The following is a 22,108-nucleotide window of genomic DNA, read 5'->3' on the forward strand; positions in this document are numbered from 1 at the left end:
ATTTGACAGACAGAGACAGACACAGTGAGAGAGGGAACACAAGCAGGGGGAGTGGGAGAGGGAGAAGCTGGCTTCCCGCGGAGCAGGGAGCCCGACGCAGGGCTCGATCCCAGGACCCTGGGACCATGACCTGAGCCGAAGGCAGACACCTAATGACTGAGCCACCCAGGTGCCCCAGATTTCACTCATTTCTTAAACATCTTACAGAGGTTTACAGAAGCTAATATTTAAGAATATTAGCACATTTAAATCATCAATAAAGGATATTTGTTATTTAAAAAATGTTACTTAGAATATTCGTTATTCTTATTTAATAATATTTAAAATACCAATTTTAAAATAATAATAAAACAGGAATTTAAATGTACTAATTTCCAAAGAGCCTGAACAAATATAGAATATATACATCTAATGACTCAAAATTATTCAGCTTGGTATTTTTTTTTTTAATTTTTGTATTTGTTACAACTTTTTAAAGCAGAACGTGACTTGAGCACTACATTTCCACTCACAGAACTTGCTGAGTTACTTTTTGAACAGCTTTACAACATGCCTAAATAGGCTTAGAATTTCACTACTCTAAACAATGCTCTTCTTTGGAAAACAAACCCTATACATAGTTACTCCCATCCAGTTGGTTCAGTTTAACTACAAGTTTCTAGAAGCCTGGTACATGCAGTTGATAACTACAGGGGATAGAAGATTTAAAAAGTAGATCCTAGACGGTGAGAGTCGTTTTAACCAACAGTTCTCTTTTAAACATCAAGGTATAGCTCAGAACACTTCAGTGACAAAAAAAATTTGGTCTTACTAAGGAATCCGCTTGATAGCTAAACACTTTAGAGCACACGGTTCACATTAGGTTACATACACCTCACAACAAATGTTACCTTGTCCAGTTACAAGAAGCCAGCATCGAACCGGGGAAGAAAAACTAGCTGGGCTTTAGGTCCTACACATCACAGTAGCACACTCCAAAAAGAAAGAAATCTTATCTTCCCCTTAAGTAGTTACTGTCATGCCATACAGATTCTTAAAATGTTAACAAAAATAAAGAAAAACATCCTTGAAAATATATTATCAGAGGGAATGAAGATAAAGTATCGAACACATGTACAAGTAATGCTCAGTGGCGCTTAATCGACTTCCTCCATGCGGGACGTGTCATCGTCGCCCTCAAGGGGCGGCATCTCTTCGCTCACCGCGGCACTGCTGTCGTCGGCTGTGGGGTCGTCTCCGTCAATACCGAGCCCGAGCTTGATCATCCTGTAGATCCGGTTAGCATGTGTCTGGGGATCTTCCAGGCTGAAGCCGGAGGACAGGAGAGCAGTTTCGTAAAGCAGGATGACCAGATCCTTCACAGACTTGTCGTTCTTGTCGGCCTCTGCCTTCTGCCGTAAGGTCTCAGTGATGGAGTGGTCGGGGTTTATCTCCAGGTGCTTCTTCGCAGCCATGTAGCCCATGGTGGAGTTGTCTCTCAAGGCCTGGGCCTTCATGATCCTCTCCATATTTGCCGTCCAGCCGTATGTGCTTGTGACAATGCAGCACGGAGAGGTCACCAATCGGTTTGACACGACCACCTTTTCTACTTTTTTCTCCAAGATGTCCTTCATGAACTTGCACAGGTTTTCAAACTTTGTTTTTTTCTCTTCCTGTTTCTTTTTCTCTTCTTCGTCTTCTGGAAGTTCCAAGCCCTCTTTGGTAACAGACACTAACGTCTTCCCCTCAAATTCCTTCAGCTGTTGGACACAGTACTCATCGATGGGCTCGATCATGTAGATCACTTCCAAGCCATGCTTCCGAAGACGCTCCACGAAGGCCGAGTTTGCTACCGGATCCTTGGTCTCACCTGTGATGTAATAGATGTGTTTCTGGTTTTCCTTCATTCTGGTGCAATAGTCCTTGAGGGAAACCATCTCATCGCCAGAAGCAGACGTGTAGTATCGTAACAGCTCAGAGAGCTTCTTTCGATTCTGAGAGTCTTCATGTATTCCCAGCTTGATGTTTTTTGAAAACTGCTCATAAAACTTCTTGTAGTTCTCTTTGTCTTCAGCCAGTTCGGTGAAGAGTTCCAAGCACTTTTTGACCAAGTTCTTTCTGATAACTTTTAAAGTTTTGCTTTGCTGAAGCATCTCACGGGAAATATTTAGTGGAAGATCCTCAGAGTCCACCACACCTCTAATGAAATTCAGGTACTCAGGAATTAGCTACTCGCAGTTATCCATGATGAAAACTCTGCGAACATACAACTTAATGTTGTTCTTTTTCTTTCTGTTCTCGAATAGGTCAAAGGGAGCGCATCTTGGCACAAAGAGAAGAGCGCTGAACTCCAACTGTCCTTCCACTGAAAAATGCTTCACTGCCAAGTGATCTTCCCAGTCATTGGTCAAGCTCTTATAAAATTCTCCATATTCTTCGTTGGTGATGTCGTCAGGGTTTCTGGTCCAAATAGGCTTCGTCTTGTTCAGTTCTTCCTGATCGATGTACTTCTCCTTGATCTTCTTCTTCCTCTTCTTGTCCCCATCCCTCTTCTCCTCCTCCTCCTCCTCCGAGCCGACGTCTTCTATCTCGGACTTGTCATCAGGCTCCTTCTCTTCCTTTTCTCTTTCCTCCTCCTTCTCTTCCTTTTCTTCAGCCTCATCATCACTGACCTCTTTGTCGCGTTCCTTCTCCACAAAGAGAGTAATGGGATAGCCAATAAACTGGGAGTGCTTCTTCACAATCTCTTTTATTCTCCTTTCCTCCAAGTACTCTGTCTGGTCTTCTTTCAGATGCAGGATAACCTTTGTTCCCCGACCCATAGGTTCACCTGTATCAGTCCTAACTGTGAACGATCCTCCTGCAGAAGACTCCCAGGCATACTGCTCATCATCGTTATGCTTGGTGATCACCATCACTTTCTCGGCCACCAAGTAGGCAGAATAGAACCCAACACCAAACTGGCCAATCATAGAAATGTCTGCACCAGCCTGCAAAGCTTCCATGAATGCTCTGGTCCCAGACTTGGCGATAGTACCGAGGTTATTGATCAAATCGGCCTTGGTCATGCCAATGCTGGTATCCACGATGGTGAGGGTTCGATCTTGCTTGTTCGGAATGAGGTTAATGTGCAGCTCTTTCCCAGAGTCTAGCTTACTGGGATCGGTCAAGCTCTCGTATCTGATTTTGTCCTAAGCGTCCGACGAGTTGGAAATCAGCTCCCTGAGAAAGATCTCCTTATTCGAGTAGAAGGTGTTGATGATCGGGGACATCAACTGGGCAATCTCCGCCTGGAAGGCGAACGTCTCTACCTCCTCCTCCTCCATCGGCTGGTCTTGGGTCTGGGTTTCCTCAGGCATCTTGGCTACAGGACCGCACAGGCTCCGTGACGACGCAGCACCGGGACGCAGAAGCAACTCTCAGCTTGGTATTTAATTAATTTGCTGATTGGGTTATTGTGACATTTTAAAAGAAATAGCTTTCAGTTTTTTATACTATATCCTGAAAGACATCAGGAATCTTCAGAAATTGTTTCTCAAATTGTAATCTGCTGGCACAAGCACCAAACTTACCTGAGGTGCTTTTAGAAAATGTGTATCTGTAGGACCAAACCTTAGATCTACCAAAGACCATGTGTAGATTAGCAAATCTTTAAAGAGCTCTGAAGATAATGCTTATACTGAAAATGTTTGATAATCACATTTTTACATTAAAATTTGTCAAAATTCTAGAGATGCCACTCTTCAAGACATACCATATCTGACTTTTAATCATAAAAATGATATTTGGAAGAGATATTGAAGGTACAAGAATTTAAATCAAATGGGGTCTCAGAGAATTTGAAACAAAACAATAAACAGGGGCGCCTGGGTGGCTCAGGTCATGATCTCAGGGTCCTGGGATCGAGTGCCACGTGGGGCTCCCTGCTCAGTGCGGAAGCCTGCTTCTCCCTCTCCCTCTGCCCCTCCCCTCACTCATGCCCACTCGCTCTCTCTTTCAAATAAATAAATAAATAATATCTTTAAATAAATAAGTAGATAAAAATAAACAAAAATCATTGATTCAGCAGTCGTACGTATCAGGAACCTACAATAAAGTAGTGTACGAGGCCCTATGTGGGGCTACATCTAGAAATAAGGCCACTGTGGAATATTTTAGAGAGGAAATACAATTACTCCACTCTTACTCCAAAGCACATGCTTCAAATAGGAAAGATTCTCAATGTTTTCAGATGCCCTCAATGTTCAATTTCATGACCTGTATGTCAGTTACACAGGCATTTGGTATATAATTACAGACTATTTTTTTAAAGATTTTATTTTTTTTATTTACTTGACAGAGAGAGACACAGCAAGAGAGATTAAACTGCACATGTATGCTTTGCAAAATGAAATAAAATTGCTGTGAAATATCATTAAGATTATTATTTTAAAATTAACAGCAACAATAACAAAGCTCCAAACAAGAAGGTTGGCACAACACTCAAATAGATATGTTATTTATAGACCTCAACCATTTTCCTCTTCAGCTATCTGCTTCAGTGCTGATCAACTAAGTTTGAAATGTGTGAAGAAACAATGTTATTTTATCGGCACCTATGGGGAGGTGAAAAATAGCATTTTTCAAGAATTCTAAGACTCTAGGAGACACCCTTGTGAGGAAGTTTTAGCCATTTTGCTGAGATTTTTCCAGAGATCCTAATTCTGAAAGAGTTGGGTGTATCAATCAAGCTTTTCCGAAACATTAATGAAGTTTTAATACACAGAAAACTACATTCCTCTCCTAAAGTAAGGTATTGTTGTTCGGGTGACATAAAAAATCCGTTGTAATCATGCTGATCTAAGTTCCACACATGAGTTTTGTTAATCTGAAAATTTGTAAACTCAGATAAGAAGATAACACACCAGCCACCTTTAATATGTGCCCAAATTTTCAAAGAATTTTCACATGCTGGTAGTATTAATTTTAGAGCTCTGTGACATTTACAGCAGAGAAAAGTGGGGGTTGGGGGTGGGCCGTGGGTCTCCCCACCACAGGATCAAGGCTCACCTTTACACCCATGGTGTTAAGGATTTAGAATCAGACAATTACATTATTACTTCACCTCCTTCAATTACCATAGTTTTGATTTTAGCAACCATCTTTTTTTATCATTACTCTTCTTATCTTCAAAGGGATTAGCTTTGTTAATATTTATATCATGTTGTAAGTGCAGACCAAACTTTAATGCAGACTTTATTAAGCATAGCATTTTTTTTTAAAGATTTTATTTATTTATTTATTTGAGAGAGAGAGAATGAGAGATAGAGAGCACGAGAGGGAAGAGGGTCAGAGGGAGAAGCAGACTCCCCGCTGAGCAGGGAGCCTGATGTGGGACTCGATCCCGGGACTCCAGGATCATGACCTGAGCCGAAAGCAGTCGCTTAACCAACTGAGCCACACAGGCGCCCTAAGCATATCTTTCTGATAGTACGATTATGAAATCAACTTTTATCTTTAATTTTGGAATTTACATCTGCCTCTGTCAAATGTCCAATGTCGATGCCCTTTTATTTTATTTATTTATTTACTTTTACCTGGGATTATTTTATTCATTTGCTCATTCACTCCACAAATAACCCCGAGTATTGATTATAGGTCAAGAAGTGTTCCAGACACCAGAGATACAAACGACAATGGATGCCAAAGGACACGATTCTGCACCACCCCCTTTGTAGACATCTACACTTCTTGTTGGATGCAAGGAACAAAACTTTATGTCTTTTATTACTTTTTTTAACTTGATATCTTTTAGGTACCGGCATCCAGGCATCTATTACATGTAATCAAACACAATCCATTATTCCTTGAACCCTCTCTCGGTTCTTTCTGAAGTACATGCTTTGTTAGTGATGTTTTCAGTAGGGGATTGTGGGTGGTAAACTATTTTGGCTCTTACATGTGTTAAAATGTATTTATTTTAACGTTGCTCTTTAAAGAGAGTCTGGCTGACTAGTGAATTCCAGGTCTCTGGATGTTTTCCTTCAGCATTTTGGGTGTATGAAACCATCACCTGTGACCTCTATTGTTAATGGAAGCTCCACTGTCGATTTCTCATTTCTTTGTATGAAATCCATCTTCTCTCTTTTGTAGGCTGTGTTTTCCTTTCTTGCTTACTCTTCTGCGGTTATGCTATGATGTTTCTCAGTAGAGGGTTATTGTTATTTTCTTGCTAATCATTCAGTGAGGTTTTTCAATTCAAGCTTTCATTCCCTTCATTTCTGGAAAATTACCAGGCATTTTGCTTGCAAGCATCATCTTTTTTCCATTCCTTCTATTTTCTTCTGCAACTTCCACTGCATATAGTTCTGAGCTTCTCATTCTACCCTCCAGGACCCTTAACTCCTTTCATAATTCCCCCCTTAGTCTTATTGTGCTATCATCTAGAAACTTCTCCCTCAGTGCTATCCTTCAACTCATTAATAATCCTCTCTCTTAAGATACACCCAGTGTACCATCGAGATTTCTTGAGGGTTACTATGATTATTATTTTACGTTTTTCACTTTCAAGTTTTCCAATTTGTTCTTTTTCAAGTCTACCTGTTCTTGTTCTCTTGTTCCATAAATGCTACTTCCTTCCTCTTGTCTTTGAGCAGTTAACATTATTTTTAAGTTCTCAGATTGATCTTTATATCCTTAGGGGCTAATTCTTTGAATTTACCAAGTATTTTTATGATAATACACTTCTGCATATGCTTAAAATGTTTTAAAGAGCTATTCTTGCTTGGTGGTTCTCCTTCATATATAACCTTACTTTTCATATGACCTGCGTTTGGCCTCAGCCTTGGTCCAGACGGTTTCACACATCCAAACCTGATCTTATACAAGCAGATCAATTTGAATGTTTTTCTCCATATGAATAGCTTAAATTTGGACAATTTTACATGAATTTTGTATAGACTCAGTTCCTATGTCCCATGGTTCCTCTGCTTCTTTACTTTACACGTATAAATTCAGTGCTCTCAAAAGCAAAATCTACATCTAAGATTTTAATAAACTACATCTTTTATTTAAGAAGAAGTTGCATTTTTTGATTAACCAACTTGAGGATGAATGACTAAAGACCTATGAACTGGAGGGGGAGAAATAACATCAGGCGTCTGCTGGCTCCCCACACATCTCTCCTCGTTGTATTTTAGGTTTATGAGTGAATCTGTGCTTAAACATTTCACCATCCCCTTGTAAGATCACCATTCCAGATCCCTTAGATCTATGAATCATTTTTCTGGATCAACCAAGAAGTACTTAGCAAGTCTGTCGTCAAAGATAACGTTTTCGGGCATAATCCTGGAAATGCCCAGCCCATGTGATATGTTGGTGTTCTGAGTGTTCTCCTGTCTGGGGACTGGTGACAAAGAGTTGGAGTGATCGATGAGAATCTCCTAAGAAAATGTGTATGCAGCAGGAGGAATCCCACCCTGAAAGAGCCTCTGCTGGGATCTGGAGAGTCTCTCCACTGGACAGTGTGAGCTGGTCAACAAGGTGCCGTGTGGAGGTTCTGTCATAGATTCTGGTCTCTCCTCTTATTTTCTAACCAGCTCACACATGCAAACAATCTGGGGGTCTTCTTCCCTCACATCAGTTCCACTGGTAAATGACATGCATTCGGGTTTTGATTAAGCATTTCCTGTGCTTTGCTAGGTGAAATATCGTGAGTTTTTAGAAGATTTGACTTCTTCCTCTGTGTATTAAAATTCCCAACAAATGCATAGCATTCTGGCAGCAAACATCTGGGAGTCTCTGCTGCTATACCTTCTCTAGTTGGATTAGTATCCCCGTTGAGGAACATTGGGCTGGGATTTTATTCTCTAATTCCTGTTGTGAGCTTCAGGGGAGATCTTTGCTCGTTTCTGGTTTGCTTGGTGGAGGCAGCAACACTAGGATGGAATGCCAAAAGCAAGGAGCCCGTCTCCCAAAGATGGAAGCCACAGAGGAGGGACACTGTTCTGCTCAGCAACCTGATAAAACGTTTCTGCCGAGTCCTCATGAAGAATTTCATCTGGGTCAGTGGAGTGCACCATCTGTTGATGCTTTTCTTAAACTGCCTTCAGTGGGCTGATAATTGTCACATCATAGCAGACACATTGTCAAAGGACAACTTCACAGCTTTTGATGCCATTGGCTCAGAGCTGTTCTGCCCTGCAGATCAAGGGAATCCTTGTTCCATACCTCCATCTGTTGGCTGGTGCTCCATCTTGAACACCTTCTCCATCAGAACCTCCTTCTGTCCTTGTCTATTCTAGAGTATGTTCTGGAGCATGTTCTAGAATCTATTCTAGAGTATGAGAAAGGCTATTACAGCCCCTGATTTGGACACCAACATTCAGACCTACATGTTCATGCTTATCTTTGAGAAGCTGTTTTATCCTCTTTGCTGCTGAAGCTGTCAGAGTAAGAGTGGCCCGGCTGGCCTGCACCTTCCCTTTGCTCATGACACAGAAAGTGACCCAGACTAACGAAGGCAACATCCTCACCATCCTGGCGCCGCGATGCTGCGGGCCTGAGGTGGGCCACTTCAGCCTCTCTCCATGGACACAGCAGACACGTTCTGTGGATGCCTTTTTCAATCTTTGTTTTGCCATTGTCACCTTCCACCTGCTTCTTATTATCAGTCCACATATCTTTATATTTTGAATAAATGACAGGCAAACAAAACTTTGGGGAAAAATAATTTCTCAGGGTTAGAGAAGCATTAAAGATGTAACAGTTGTCAAATTTGGAGCACTCAGTTAACAATGAAATTTTGACCTTCAGTGCCTTCTGAACTATATCATGAGGACAAACAGGGGAGAGCTGCAGGACTCAGTCTTACCTCCATGGAGAAGAAAGTTCATATTGGAAGTAACTAAAAATGGAATGAGACTGGAACAGTGCCATGAATTTCTGGTGATGAAAATGTGGCCAAAAGATAATCTGGTGATAGAGGCATATAAACTAGAAGTTTAACTAGAAGTTACCATAGGTGTCCTCTACCGTTTCTCTCTAACACTTTTTTTCAGGTTCTGGTATTTTGTGATTTAAATGAATTAATAATCCTTCTGAAATTATCTAAAGCAATAAAAAATATCATTCACCAGTAGAATTCGATGAGTTTGTGTTAAAGATTTACCAACAGATTCTCCAGTATAGCAGAGGAACATTTCTCTTTAAACATCCACTCTGTACCAAGTTAATGAATGCATTTGCTAAAAGACATACAGATATAAATAAATAAATAAATAAATAAATAACTTTCCTATTATTCACATAAAAGTTGTAGAGTGTTTCTACGGGAGAAGTTTATTTCTTGTAATATATCTGATATGCTAAAAGATAGAGTATATGATAATCTGTTCATTTCCAAAACAGCTTTGTTGAAAAATTGGATTATGTTTAATACTTTGATTTTGATTTATATCTTCAAGATCATACAAACAAGAGATATCTTTTTCTAAATATTTTTTTCTATTTATTTATTTGACAGAGAATGAGAGAGAGAGAAAGAGATAGAACACGAACAGGGGGAGCAGGAGAGGGAGAAGCATACTCCCTGCTGACCAAGGAGCCTGATGTGGGGCTCGATCCTAGGGCCCCGGGATCATGACCTGAGCTGAAGGAAGATGTTTAACTGACTGAACCACTCAGGTGCCCCCAAGAGATGTCTTTAAACAGTATTCTTTCGTAAGACTCTTTCATCTTTAAAATGATCCAATTCTGGAGTTTAGAACACTACAACTTTCCATTACTTTGAGATGACAAGCAATGTAACTACAATCATGAACACAGAAGTACACTAGAATTATTTGGAAAATGGGTTTGAGAATGTTTGGAAAACTTTTTTTCCCTGTCACTGGGTAAATATTACTCACTTTACTGCCTTCAGAAACCAATTTCGATTTTTTTCTGAAAATATTTTTTAAGGCATTGGAAAAAATAAAGTCTTTTTTTTATTTGAGAGAGAGAGAGCAGGGTGGGGGGCAGTGCCAGTGGGACTGACCCAAGCAGATTCCACGTGGAGCATGGAACCCAATGCGGGGCTCAATCCCATGACCCTGAGATCATTACCCGAGTCAAAACCAAGAGTCAGACGCTCAACCCACTGAGCCACCCAGGCACCCCAGAATAAATTTTTGAATACAGTTTCTTTCTTGAAGCACATTTGAGTATCTAAATGCTTTTGCTTAAAAACTACACTAGTTATACTTTCATTAGTTTCAGCTGAATCTTAGTCATCTTGGTTATATAACTTACCCCAAGTTTAAAAAATGGAAGAAAAAATTTAATGAAAAATCATGTAAAATACTACTAAGAATTAATTTCCTTGCCCAAACCAGAGTGGTTATCATTAAAGCATTAGGTTTTAAGAGGCAGTTTATCTCATCCTAAAGTCACTGCAGGAAATCATTTGTCAGACCACACACTGATTATATAGTAAATAGAAAAATAATCTATTTCGAGACTAAATCTGCTTATTAGGTAGTTGAGGAGTGGCAAAAATCCATATTTTCTTTGTTCAAATAGCATGTTAAGTGGTCCAGCTGTGGGTCTTGAATCACTTTCAGGGCACAGGTCCGTTTTCTCCTGGCTCATGTGGCTTTATTCTGACTCTGTCTGCAGATACTATGACTCCTACATTGTTCTCCGTTTCCTACCCAAGTTGTGGTCATATTTTTACACTGAAATATCAATTGTAAAAAGAGCCCTTCCCTTTTCCTTGTCATTAGTCCCCTTTGTTCTCTACAGCTTGCAGTTGTTTGAGGGTTCCTAGCACAGAGTGGGGACACCTGCTGTGTCCATAGTTGATAAATAAACCTGGTGGATAGATTTGCTCACTAAGGCAAGTGAAAATGCTTAATCCATAAATAAATAACCTCTGCCCTTGCTGCCCTTGCTACCCTTGCCTATGGCATGATTTCTACCTATCAGAACTAAATAACCAAAAGGGAGGTAAAATCATTGTTTTTTTTTTTTTAAACCATTGGATAAAAAGACTTTTGCTTGTTAGAACTGTGATTGATTGACATGCAAGACGCTGTGTATGGGTCCTGAGACCCATGGCATGGATTGATGAGCTCTACCACATCTCTCTATCTCACACATATTTGGTGGGGGGATGTTATGTGTATACAGTGTTTTCCTTGAAGACTAGATAAATGTTTGGATTTGGAATCATAAAGTTATGGGTTTTTTTCTTTTGTTTTAGTTTAGGCAACTTCATCTTGCCACGCTTCAGATTTCCCCACAATAAAACAAGTGTAATGATATTTAATTCAATAATGTCACAAGGTTTACAATAAGGTGATATAGTAAAGGAGGTGCCTGAGATGTTGGAGGTACTCAGTGTTGATATCGCTTTCATCCCTTCTTATTTGGCTAAAATACAGAAATCTTTATTCCAAGTTGGAGTTCCAACACTGAGTTATTTATGTTATTCATATGTTATCCAAGCGTTTGCTCTCATTCCCTTTCATTTCGCAATGAAAGAGGGAGAGAGTAAACCTTAAATCTGTTAGTTTTGTTCTTGCAGTACATGCTGTAAAAAAAGTTCTGTGGGGAAAACTGGAAATTACTGACTTTCTGAGCATTCTGTCCTACCTAGTGACTGGGTCATTTATTTGACTCTCCATGTTCCCAGCAGACACTCTATCCCTACGTCAGCATATTTCATACGTTTTTCAGACCCATTTGTCTACCTGTCTCCTCAAGTACAGTTCCTAAAAGCAGAGACTATGTCACTATTTTTTTCTTGTACCCAAAGGGATACCAAAAAGCCTGGTGCACAGATGATTGCTCAGTAGACATGTATTTCATAAATGGATGAATGTAGATACGGACAGATAGCTGGGGTGATAAGATCATTATTCTCCATACTAGAGGGTAAGAACTGTCTGGAATCCCACCACATGAACATCACTACATCTAGATAACAAAGTAGGCTCACACCATAGGACCTCCACGAAAATGTCAGATATCTTCAAACATTTTTATGGGAATGCTAAATGTTTTGATACTGTTTTCATAATTAAAGAACATTTTTGTATTTACACATATATACTGATGTCTTGGCTTATAAATCATTTCTCTGAGCGTTTTAATTCAAATCTTTTCATCGGTCATGGAACTAGCACAGATACTAGGTTTCCATTTTCAGATGAGAAAATCCAGTGAAGGCATTAAACAAATTCATATGTTCACACATCTAGAGAATTACAGCTCTGTTCCTTATACCCAGCATACCTGATCTTCATTTGGAATCTGTCTCTTTTTCAAACTAGCAAATCGGTAGTAGTTAAACACTTTCAGTAGTTAAATGCCTGTGCCCTAATCAGTTAAAAGCACATCGTTTGGGTCGTTGGAGACTGAGAAGCTGAGGTTAAAAATATGTTCCCAGTTAATTTTTTTCCCAGTTCATTTTTTAATGGAATAAAATGTCCTATGCAATTAAAATTTCTAAAATAATGCACTATTTTATGTTGAACTTTTCTATCTCATTATTTTTTAACCTTCCTTCTTCCTCTGAGCATTTAATTGATAATCATTAACAATTTGTTGAATATATAAGTGATACCAGCAAAACAATTAAATGCATGTAAATATGCAATTTTAGGAAATCCTAAGGTAAACATGAGGATAATGTATGGCTGGTATGTGCAAAGTATCTTTGACAGTCCCAGATGATTTATTCTGTGATTAGCTTTAGGAGGAGTCATTAATGAATTAATGTTCCAGGTGAATCCCAGACATACAGAGTGAAAAATACCTGTACTAATCAATATTTGTGAAAGTAGAAAAAATTTCATAATCAATCTTCATTAAATGCAGATTAATCCCTACTAAGTCAGAAATAATGAAATACTCTTTTTCAGATAAGTTATGAACTGTGAACATATTCACAAAGAGCAGCCAACAAAGAAGCCTTTATTTATTAAATTTCATTACTAAGAAAACAAAGACTGGCCCTTTGAGTGCATGTCCTTCACAGTAAGACAGTGCATTTTTTGTTCTGATCCAAGGATCCAGTTCCCCATAGCATTCACTCAAATATGCATGTCAAGAGAGAGAAATCTGAATTCTAAAAGTATGGAGTGAAGTAAATAAATGGATGCAAATAATGGCAAGTATACTTGGATGAAGTTTTAAATTCATGTCATAAAATCGGTATGGATTATATTTTTCAACGTTGCTTAGGAGATACGTAAAGAAAAGAATATATATAGAGAAGAAGAAAATGAAGAGAATAAACAGAAGGACCTATTTGATTCACCCTTTTTGATCCTAAGAAGGAAAACCTTGGGACCAAAGTGACCCTCTTGGCTGAGTTGTTCTTGGAGCAACTTTTAAGCTGCTGTTGAGCATGTGACTGTCTACAGGAGAGCAAACTAATGCTCCAGCTAAGATATGTCCACTCATACTGGAATGCACACTTTACTGAAATGCGTGACAACCATGGCACCCATCCTTCGGGTCCACAGAGGTGGAGAAATTTTTCTCCAGCCCAGGGAGGTGGGATGGCTGGGGACATTATGAGAAAGTGTGCAGAGGCTCCCAGGATGGCCCATGGAGAAGAGCAGAGGTGATCCAGAGTCATGCTGAGGTCATAATCTGCACAGAGGGAAGGCATTCACTCGAGGGGGAGGAGATCGAGGGGGAGGGGAGAACCTACTGAGTGAAAGACTTAAGATGAGAGTTTGAGTTCTGTATTCACTTGTGTTAGCATCAGTATTCCCCAAGAGCTGGTTAGAAAGACACAATTCCAGGCTCCATCTCAGGCCGGTTGTAGCAGATCATGTTTTTAACCAAATGCTCGGGTAATACACATGCACATGAAGTTGGACAAACACCCAGTGTATCCAGTGGTTCCCAGCCAGGGCTCCACTCTACAATCATGAGATGATCTTTTTTTTTTTTTTTTTTTAAAAAAAACAGTCCTGCTGGTTTCTGATCTAGAGATTATGATGCGATCCGCCTGCAGTGATTCTTCAGCCTTCTTCTTTGTTGGCTTGCTTGTTAACACGGTGCCCACGGGGAGGTCCGTGAGACCAGGGAAGCAGGGGGGTAAGCGCTGTGGTTGTGAGGGCTGTGGAAGTCACTCTGCTGATTAGCTCACGGGGGCTTGAGACCTTGTGCTGGCAGTGCAAATGAAAAGTCAAGTGGGGAGGTGGGAAGGGAGATGAACAAGCTCAGAGATCAGGATAAAGGAACTGAGCTGTGGTGTCGGTCACCGGGTCTAATGCTTCTCAACTGAGAGGACTCAGTGCTTCCCTCTGCCTCCACTTGACTCCCTGGGAGACTCGTCCTGGCTCCAGAAATAATGAAATACTCTATTTCAGATAAGTTATGAACTGTGAACGTATCCACAAAGAGCAGCCAACAAAGAAGCCTTTTATTTATTAAAGTTCATTACTAAGAACTTTAGTGAATGAAGTGAATGAAGCGTCTCTCAGGGAAGCTCCTTGACTATCACTTTCCAGCCACCCCGTGTCAGCCCGTGGATCCTCAGCTTTCTCTCTGTTCTTTACAGCTCAGGCCCCATCTCGTTTTATTGGCAGAATTCACTTGACCAAAATCTAGTTCCGTGACTGGACAATTTTTCCCAAAGACCAATTAGCTAAATGTGCTTGGTTTTTTGTTTGTTTGTTTGTTTTGTTTTGTTTCAACTTTTTAAATACCACTCCCGGCAATTCAAATTACATTGCCTGGTTTTAACAGCTTTTGAGGTTTCTATACTGTTTTAGTTGTAGAACATTCATTTTCAACTATAGATAGCTTTTAAAGATTTTCTTCCGTTTGTTTCTCCACCATGCCCTTGCTGACAAATCTGGTGGGAGCTGAGGTGATAGAGAAAACTTTCATCAGGAGAAAAAAACAAGGAGAGTTCATTCAGAAAACTATCTTTTGATAATTTAGCTATTGGAATAATTGGCTTTTGTCAAATTAACTCAAAGAATTGGCCTGCTTTCTGCAACTTTAGGCAATAAAGTTACAGTTTGCCTACCAACTTTCAAAGCAGATAAAGTCTTTTTTTTCCTTTGACTTTTATGTCAGGTTTCTAGAAAACCATAGAATAAAATCTTGCAAAAGAAAGGCACTACACAAAGCAGAAGTCACTGTATATTTTGCATGCTTACTTACAATATTGCAATATGTAGCAACATAAAAAATTAGTTTGTTAAATTAAATAAAATGGGACCAAATTCTTAAGGAGACAGCATAATGGGATCTTGGATATGAATGAAATGGAATTGTGCTGCAGAAAATAAGAACTCTCCACAACAATCCTTCAAACCCTGGCAGGGACAGAGATGGTTGGAGAGCTTAGTTAAAAGCAGAATCTTTTCTGTTGAAAAGGATTGTTTCTCTTCAGCTTGCAAGAGAAAATCCTGATGGAGAAGTGGCAGTGCTGAGACTTTCAGAACACAGCCACTGTTGGCCCCAGCAAGAGGAATTTTTTTTTTAAGATTTTGTTTATTTATTTGAGAGAAAGAGAGACAGAGAGAGCATGAGCAGAGGAGAAGCAGACTCCCCCCTGAGCCGGGAGCCTGATGCGGGGCTCAATCCCAGGACGCTGGGATCATGACCTGAGCTGAAGGCAGACGCCTCACCGACTGAGCCACCCAGGCGCCCTTATCAGCTTTTAATCTGAGGATAGAGTATAGGAAAATACACTCTTATTTGACTTAATGTAAATCAGAAATCAGTATGGGGGGGGAATCTCCTAAACATTTACAATCATAATTTTCTAAATACTTGTTGGGGTTTTTTAAAAAAATAATCACTACTTTTTTCCTCTTTTCACTCCTATTATTCTACTTCACAACTTATATTTACTCACTATCTAGCCCTTCAGAATTTATGGTCTATTTATGCTTTGCTTACTTGTCCTATCTCCTGAAGAGTGTCTCCTGAATGGTAATGGATATTGTCATAATATCCAATAAAGATACGTGTGTGACACAGATTTATTTTTCAATCTCTATCCATGTACAATGTATAAAATAAACTATATTCCTGCAGATATCTGACTACTCTGGTGGTGATGATAAGAAGCACAAGAGTCATCCAGGCACAGAGACTGAAAGAGCCACTTGAGAACATTCTCTCTTATATGAAATTGTTTCTTCTCAAAGGATGAGATAATCTGCTGAATTCAAAAATTAACCATAATACATGCTAAATCACCAGGCTGAATTTTCTGGCTTCTGATAATTAGTTTGGGGAAGTGGAGGATCTAACTGAATAGATCTGTAACAAGAACTTAGAACTATAGGATGATTTTATTTTCAGATTCAGCAGTCAAGGCAAATGCTTAGGAAAAAAATCAGCTAGATTTATTCAGAAGTTTAAGATCCTCCTTTTTTTTTTTTTGCTATTTTATGATTTTTATTTTTGTATTTTCTGTATTTTATTTTATTTTATTTTATTATGTTATGTTAGTCACCATACATCACATCATTAGTTCTTTTTTTACTTTAATTCTTTATTTTTAATTTTTTTATTGTTATGTTAATCACCATACATTACATCATTAGTTTTTGGTGTGGTGTTCCATGATTCATTGTTTGTGCATAACACCCAGTGCTCCACGCAGAACGTGCCCTCTTTAATACCCATCACCAGGCTAACCCATCCCCCCACCCCCTCCCCTCTAGAACCCTCAGTTTGTTTTTCAGAGTCCATCGTCTCTCATGGTTCGTCTCCCCCTCCGATTTCCCCCCCTTCGTTTTTCCCTTCCTACTATCTTCTTCTTTTTTTAACATATAATGTATTATTTCTTTCAGAAGTACAGATCTATGATTCAACAGTCTTGCACAATTCACAGCGCTCACCACAGCACATACCCTCCCCAATGTCTATCACCCAGCCACCCCCTCCCTCCCACCCCCTCCACTCCAGCAACCCTCAGTTTGTTTCCTGAGATTAAGAGTCTCTTATGGTTTGTCTCCCTTCTGGCTTCATCTTGTTTCATTTTTTTCTCCCTTTCTCCCTTCCCCTATGATTCCTCATATCAGTGAGATCATTTGACACATGTCTTTCTCTGATTGACTTATTTCGCTCAGCATAACACCCTCCAGTTCCATCCACGTTGTAGCAAATGACAAGATTTCATTTTTTGATGGCTACATAATATTCCATTGTGTATATATACCACATCTTCTTTATCCATTCATCTGTCGATGCTCCGTTTTGAGTCGTGGGCCTGAGAATGATGTAGGGATGGATGTACCACTTAGAGGATAAGCAAATTACTGAGCAAACAAGCCAAGAGAAGTTGGCTTTTGTCTTTCTTCTACACGCTTTCCTGCTCATCACCTCAGTTCCCAGTGATTCAGTGCCTTTTTTGGTCTCCTGGCCACACCTTACAAGATTCATATTACTGGCTTGTAACACTGGAAGTTCACAGCTCACCACCCTCGAACAAAATTAGCCAGAAATGTCAGAAGCACATTTGTCCTTCCAAATTCAAGGGCATAGCTGAAGTATCTCACGTGTGCTTGCAAGTGGTTTTGACTCATTTTTTCTCAGCTCACGTGTTTGCCACTTGTTCCTTATACTCACACCAGGATCCACTCACTGTCTGTGAAGAGATTTTGACTGAGGTGGCTTTTGGCCCCACTCATGGGCAGTATGGGTCTTCACTGTCTCTGGATTTGGAAGAACTATTCTTTTGCCCAGTTCTAGATATGATGTTGCTAAGAAGGGAACTATCTTCCCTTATCGTGTGTGTCCTTCTGTGTACAGACCTAAAGACCCAGTTCTTTGATGCCTCTTTCCCCTCTGTTCTTACAGCCAGGCCTTTCTCACAAGTCACTGTGCAAGGTTCCAGAAGACAAGCTGAGTGACACACACAGGACTGCTCCCCATCAGCCCTGTGGTATAGTCTCTACACCAGGCCTTCGGCACCTCCTCCCTCTCCTTCGTTCCTGCTTAATCACAGACATCTTTGGGGGGATTGATGAAAATGGCAGCCTTATTGATTTATGAATTAGGAGTACTTTTTATGATGGACCAATCTTTAGCCCCAGTGAATCTGGTGGTTTCTGTGGGACAACTCAATACATCATGAAAAACAAAACAAGGAACACACTAATGGAAAGATATGTTTTAAACATTGAATTTTACTATCTTTCTTCCCTTTAATTAATTCAATGGTAAGTCAGATCTATTATCAGGAACAATATTGGATATATCTGATTATGCTATGGTTACAAAGCTTGGAACATCATGGTGTGACAGTCCCAAATCATAAACCAACCACATTACATGTTCCTGCAGTATGTCCAAGAACTTTACGTAAAACCAATAGATGGACATCTCCCCTTTTAAATTATTATCCAACTTATTATGTGAAAAGGAATAGACTTAATTTAAGTTGAAGTTATAGTGTAAGCAGAAAACCATACTATTGCATTTAGCCTCTAACATTTGTATTGTGTTGGACCATCATCTTTAAAAAAAATAACTGTAGGCCAGACTTATTATTCTTCATTTTTCTGGTAAGCAAATATATGACACAGAAAGTTCAAGTGAATGACCTCAGATTACACGAAAAGTCAGTGGCAGGACTAGAACAGAAACTAATGTTACTGAATCCCTAGTGTCCTTTCTTGCTCTGCGGAAGAGTGCTGTCTCTTATTTAAAAGGCTAATCATGGTTACCCATTCATAAGCCTGATAGGATTTAGTCACATCCTAACAGATTCAATTTGGCATTTCACATTGCTTGAATGATTTAGAAGTTATTTAAATATAATGTAAATTATTTATCAATGACTTTGAAGGTGTTGCTCCCCAAGGCCACAAAGCAAACCCCTTGTAAAACCAAGCAAGTCAGGATCACAGATGTTCAGATTATTATGGCTGTCAGCAGGCAGATCTTAGGCAGTTATTTTATTTATTATTTTTGGAATTAATGAATTTATATAACTTTGATGGCTCTCTAAATTCAGTCTTTTGTGAGATGATTACTGAGCGCCTACTATAACATGAACATATTCCAGGTGCTTCTAGTACCTAGTACAGAAAACAGAGAACATCACAGCCTTGTGCGGGAGCAGGGGAGACAGATGATGAACAAGATAAGCAAATAAAATATATAGTCTGTTACCTGGTTACAAAAAACCTAGGCACAGAGCAGAGAAGTCAGAGATGAGAGAACCACAGAGGACCGCATGGCGAGGGTGATGAGAGTCCTGGAGTGCGTGGGGCGGGAGCCGTCTGTGGGACATTGGTGGGAAGCGCTTTCCAGGCAAAGGAAACACCGGATGTCAAGGTGCGAGTGTGGGAGTGTGTCTTACATGTACAGGGCACAGCCAGGAATCTTGGGTGCTGGACTCTCGAGAAGGCAGGCTAGTTTGAGGGAGGTGAGAGAGGGAAGAGAGTATAGAATCTTGTGGGTGTAATGAGGGTTTAAGCTTTAGTAAAACTCTGAGTGAGTTTAGTAAAACTCTGGGTGAGAAGAACATCTGTTAAAATAGGATTCGTAAGTTCCTTCCTCTTAAGATGTTCCTAACGGCTGCCTTATGTGTGAGAAGATTTGTATTCTGCCATTTAATGTTTGGGTTCTGGGTCCGTGTGGACCTTTGCTTGGAGACAGGAGGTGACAGCCTCCAGTTCCACCTGCAAGGGACCACACTCAGAGTCTGCTGCACGCTTGTGCAACCTGGGCGCTCACGAGGGTCTCACACTCGGGAGGGCCCTGCACTGGGCTCCATGCTCTGCGCTCAGTGCCTTGACGGTCTTAGTAATTTCATTCTGAACTTGTTTGATGAACACTGTGTGATGGGACGAGGAGGCGCTGTGGGAGCAGAGCATGTGTGCAGAAGGTGCACCCACTGCCCCTCACGGCCCCACTCCCACACAGTGCCTGATGCGCCCAAGGCCCCCTAGCCCAGGTGCTCGAGACACTTGGAGCTCAGTGACACTCAAAGGGGTACAAGGTAGGTATGGATCTTAGTTTGGGCTGCCATCATAAAATACTAGAGATTGGATGGTGTATGCCATATAAGTCCAAAATTAGGATGCCAGCACGAGTGGGTTCTGCTGAGGGTGTTCTACCTGACCTCTCACTGTTTTCACACAGCAGGACCTCACCCTCATGACTTCATCCAACTATGATTGCCTCCTCGAAGCCCCATCTCCAAATACGATCACACTAGGCGTCAGGGTTTCACAGGTGAATTTGGGGAAGAGGGCGCTCACAACCCTGATAGACCACACCTTGGGCTTGAACCAGGACTTCCTTTGAATTCACAAAGGTCCTGATGTTCTAAGAAAACAGATGACCAAAGAGCGCGATCATAGCTTCTTACCCATGTTACTTCCCTGCATCAGCCAACTGCAGCCAAGAGTGTTGACTTAGAAGAAAAGAAAAAACAAGGCAACCTTGTTCATTTCCTTTTGAGTCATTTCTCAGTGAGCCGGCGGTAGTGGTAGAGTGTGGTTCAGCAAATGGAATAAATGCTTTGAATTAGTTTTGTGTAACGTATCTATTGTCCTTATAAGATAGATAGACATATAGTTCATAGTCTGAAGCTCGTATATGTTCGTATATGCATATATACATCTGACAACAGCTCATTTAAGTGATAGTGTATGTGTATATGCAGTAAATACTCAGACACCTACATTTAAAGCTGGTATTGTTGAACAAAAAGTTTAATGAAATTTGTTACTAATTTCACATTTTAATTTTTCTTAGAATGACACTAAATAGCAAATAAAAAACACCATAAAGGGTCACAGATGTTATGTGTTAGAACCTTAAGATTATGTTTCATTTCACAACTAGAAGCAGAAGATAGGGGCAGTGGGGCAACACTTAATCGCAAGGAAGCAATTCTGAGTTAGACCCGCTACAAAGGAAGGGAACTGATGCACAAGCAGATGCCCCAAGGTACAGGTGAAGGCTGGTTCACAAAGGATTGACATCTGTGTTCATTAACGTAGACCTATCTGAAAATGACCTTCGTCTGCACAGCATGGTTTCCTTTATAACAGCTGAGTAAGATAAACTGTGTCGTGTCTGCGTCAGCTGGCTGTGTGGAACGTGGCTGGGTGGGGGAGTTGTGAGCTGGCATGCTGGCCTTGGGTCTGCATGACTGAGGTGGCGTAAGAGATTGGGGGACACAGGGACTCTGCATCTACATGCTCAGGGGACCAGACCCTGATTCCACATGACCGAACCCTACGGCACAGCAGAAGGGACAGTGGTGGGAGGCGATGAGGGGCATGTCCACGCTTTTGGGCCAACCAACCACCTGTGGCTTGAGATAATGAAATCTCTTGAGACAAATAATAGGATATAGCACCACTTGTGAAATCTGGAGGACTTCATCTCAGCCCCTTGGAACTGGCGAAGTAGATGCTCAAGGACAAAGCAGGAGATAATAGTCAAGATATTATTTTCTCTTTGTATTTATTACCTGCCTTCATGAGACAAGGGTTAGGGAGAGAAAGAGAGAAACGGAAGCAGCAATGTGTCCAGTGTTTGACACATCCCCGCACCATAAACCCAGGGTCCTGTTGAGGATCTGAGAAACATCATCAATCATTTTGGCACCGCATTTTGTCTGCTCATCATGAAAATGTGGCTCTGGGGCCAGATGATGATGTTCATTTTACCCCAGAAACCAGAGGCTACAGTACCAAGATCACGTCACTGAGGAGATCCTCCAAATCCTGGAAAGTCCATTTTCCTTGAACTTCAGATAACATTTCCAAGGGGCTAATATTTATTTCCGGACACAGTGGAGTGGGAAGGAATGTTTGGTATCAATAATAATTCACAACCTGCCGCAGTGTTTGACCTTCAGAAAGTATCAGCAGTGATGTGAGCACTGCCCTATTTGGTTGAAGGAGGCGAAGATGGAATAAGGTTAGTCTTTGCAAAAGAGGAAAATTGCCCACTTCCTCCTTGATTATGAAGTGCTATCATTCACAAGAGTTGTAAGAATAAAGATAATACTTACGTTCAATGATTAATGTCAAGTCATATGAGTTATCACCTACTTCGCTCACATCAAAGGTCTGATATTCATTAACATCTCCTTTTCCCTGCACAAAATTTAGTTTCCCTAATAAAGCGGACACTGCCACACATGGCTGTGAATGTT

At 40.5% G+C, this 22,108-nt stretch overlaps 3 pseudogenes; 1 reads left to right on the top strand and 2 right to left on the bottom strand.

The window, feature by feature from the left end:
* Window positions 1-732: 732 nt before the first annotated feature.
* On the bottom strand, window positions 733-2,132 carry LOC112807977 (heat shock protein HSP 90-alpha pseudogene; annotated as a pseudogene).
* Window positions 2,133-2,207: 75 nt separating this feature from the next.
* Window positions 2,208-3,338, bottom strand: LOC112808032 (heat shock protein HSP 90-alpha pseudogene; annotated as a pseudogene).
* A 15,827-nt stretch (window positions 3,339-19,165) lies between these two features.
* Window positions 19,166-22,108, top strand: part of LOC112808042 (nucleophosmin-like) — a 30,362-nt pseudogene continuing 27,419 nt past the window's right edge.

Source organism: Callorhinus ursinus, unplaced genomic scaffold, assembly GCF_003265705.2.
Source record: "Callorhinus ursinus isolate GAN/ISIS: 27379988/994484 unplaced genomic scaffold, GSC_fseal_2.0 scaffold32, whole genome shotgun sequence".
NCBI lineage: Eukaryota > Metazoa > Chordata > Mammalia > Carnivora > Otariidae > Callorhinus > Callorhinus ursinus.